The sequence below is a fragment of the Octopus bimaculoides genome, chromosome 23, assembly GCF_001194135.2.
Source record: "Octopus bimaculoides isolate UCB-OBI-ISO-001 chromosome 23, ASM119413v2, whole genome shotgun sequence".
In the NCBI taxonomy this organism is placed as follows: Eukaryota; Metazoa; Mollusca; class Cephalopoda; order Octopoda; family Octopodidae; genus Octopus; species Octopus bimaculoides.
This window is the reverse complement of record NC_069003.1, coordinates 21558659-21561418: the sequence shown is the minus strand read 5'-3', so window position 1 is coordinate 21561418 and position 2760 is coordinate 21558659. Positions and strand designations below refer to the sequence as shown.

At 39.2% G+C, this 2760-nt stretch overlaps 1 protein-coding gene across 1 annotated transcript in view; it reads left to right on the top strand.

The window, feature by feature from the left end:
- Positions 1-2760, top strand: part of LOC106867812 (FERM, ARHGEF and pleckstrin domain-containing protein 1) — a 303490-nt gene that overhangs the window by 70114 nt on the left and 230616 nt on the right. The window lies entirely within an intron of this gene.

The following is a 2760-nucleotide window of genomic DNA, read 5'->3' as shown; positions in this document are numbered from 1 at the left end:
GTGTGTGTGTGTGTGTGTGCATTTGTGTGTGTGTGTGTGTGTGTGTGTGTATTTACTGTACTGGGCAAAATGCTTAGAAGGCATTTCCTCTGTCTACATTTTGAGTTCAAATTCCATTGAAGTAGACTTTGCTTTTTATCCTTTCGAGATCAATAAGTTCCAGTTGAAGTAATGCCGGCCTTGTGAAATTGCTGGTCTTGTGCCAAAATTTGGAATCTGAGTTTGTGTGTGTATTTAAGGCGGTGAGCTGGCAGACTGCTTAGCGGCATCTCGTCTGTCTTTATGTTCTGAGTTCAAATTTTGCCAAGATTGACTTTGCCTTTCATCCTTTCAAGGTCAATAAAATAAGTACCAGTTACACACTGGGGTCAATGTAATTGACTTACTCCTCCCCTGAATTCACTGGCCGTGTACCAAAATTTGAAACCAATGTGTGTGTGTATGTGTGTATTAGAGTTAATGTGTGTATTTTAATGTATGTGGATGTAAATGTATGTTTTAGTTACTTCTTGATACATGTGTATGTTTGCATGTGTTTTAGTTATTGTTTACTGTGTGTGTGTATGTATTTATTTCCTAATGTGTGTGTATATTTAATTATTTGTTAATGAGTATATATGTGTACGTATTTTAGTTATTACTCAATGTCTATGCATATATGTATGTATTTTACTAATTTTTTTAGTGTGTATGGATGTGTGTGCATGTGTATTTTAGATGATTCTTAATGAGTTTTTAATTTATGTGTTTGTATATTTTATGGCTTGTTTTAATGCTTTCCCATTTACTAACATTATCTTTAATAGAATTTTGCTTAATTCACCCTAAACATATGATATATATAAACTGGCACTGTCAATTATCATGACAAGAGTTCCAATTGATTTGATGAACAGAACAGCCTGCTTGTGAAGTTAACGTGCAAGTTGCTGAGCACTCAACAGATACGCATACCCTTAACGTAGTTTTCAGAGAGATTCAGCATGACACAGAATGTGACAAGGCTGGCTCTTATGACACAGGTTAAACTCATTTTTGCCAGTTGAGTGGACTGGAGCAATATGAAATAAAGTATCTTGCTCAAGAACACTACATGCCACTGGGGATAGAATTTCTGATCTTATGGCTGTGAGCCGAACACCCTAACCACTAAACCATGTGCGTTAACTTGTGATATATGTATATATATATGGAGTGAGAGAGACAGAAATGTATTTCGATTTACAAATAAGAAAAAGTACTCTGCATGGACAGCTACTTGTCTGCCTCAAATAAATCTTACCCAGGACATTGTACACTTCACGGCACGGTCTTCTTGTCCTTGATAGCTTGGGATAAAAATTGGCCCTTTCTCATCTTATATGAAGAATACCGGATGTCTTCATGTACTACCTGCCTGATAAGAAACTCAGACACTCCCATGTCCCTGGTGATGGACCTCATTGATTTGAAGGGATTATTGTCAATCATGGCCTGGATCTCACCACCAAATTCAGGAGTTCTCTTCTTATCAGAACAATTAGAGTGAGCTTTCCAAGCTGTCATACCTTCGTAATCACCGTTAGACTCATCCAACACTTTTTGAATCCTCTGCACTATCCTCAGATTAACACCCAAACACTCTGAAATGTTTATATTGAAGCTTCCAGCATGATTGCTAAGCAATGCAGCATGTCGTTTCCAAATTTCTGGCAGAGTGAATTGTGTCATGGTGCTGTTTTTCTCACAGATGGTGCCCAACTGTAGTCGACAAAATCAAAACAAACTGCACATGCACAAAACTAAAAATATAAAATGATTGCAATTTACCCATTGCACCCTGTATGTATGTATGTATGTATATATATATATATATATATATATATTATATATGATGGGCTTCTTCAGTTTCTGTCTCCCAAATCCACTCACAAGGGTTTGGTCAGCCCAAGGCTACAGCAGAAGGCACTTGCCCAAGGTGCCATGCAAGAGAACTGAATCTGGAACCATGTGGTTGGGAGGCAAACTTCTTACCACACAGCCACGCCTACACAGTCTGACTAAAACAAAAATATAAAAAGGTACCATTACTATCATTGTAAAACCAATTTCTAGAACCATCACTCTTACCATTGTCATAATACCATTCTTCTACTATTACTGTCATAGCACCTAATTTGTCTACTGTATCACCATATTGCTCTTGTACAATCTCAGCCACCATGGCTTCAATAACATGAACAACTTCACCCTCATCACACATCACCACTACCATTGTCTCCACCACTACCACCACCACAACTTGCACCATGCTCAACTTTGCAGTGCTGCTCCCACATGTTCCTTGCTGCTTTGTCACATGCTGCTCATTCTTGTTGCTGTGCCATAACCACTGATCCTTGTTACATCATCACTCAGCCTTACAGGTTTGACAAGCAGTTCTCATTCTTGCTGCCATACCATGCGTCACTCAACCATACGTCACTCGCACTCAACCATACATCACTCACACTCAACCATACAACACTCGCACTCAACCATACATCACTCGCACTCAACCATACATCACTCACACTCAACCATACACCACTCACACTCAACCATACATCACTCACACTCAGCCATACATCGCTCACACTCAACCATACATCGCTCACACTCAATCATGCATCACTCACACTCAACCATACATCACTCGCACTCAACCATACATCACTCGCACTCAACCATATATCACTCACACTCAACCATGCATCACTCGCACTCAACCATACATCACTC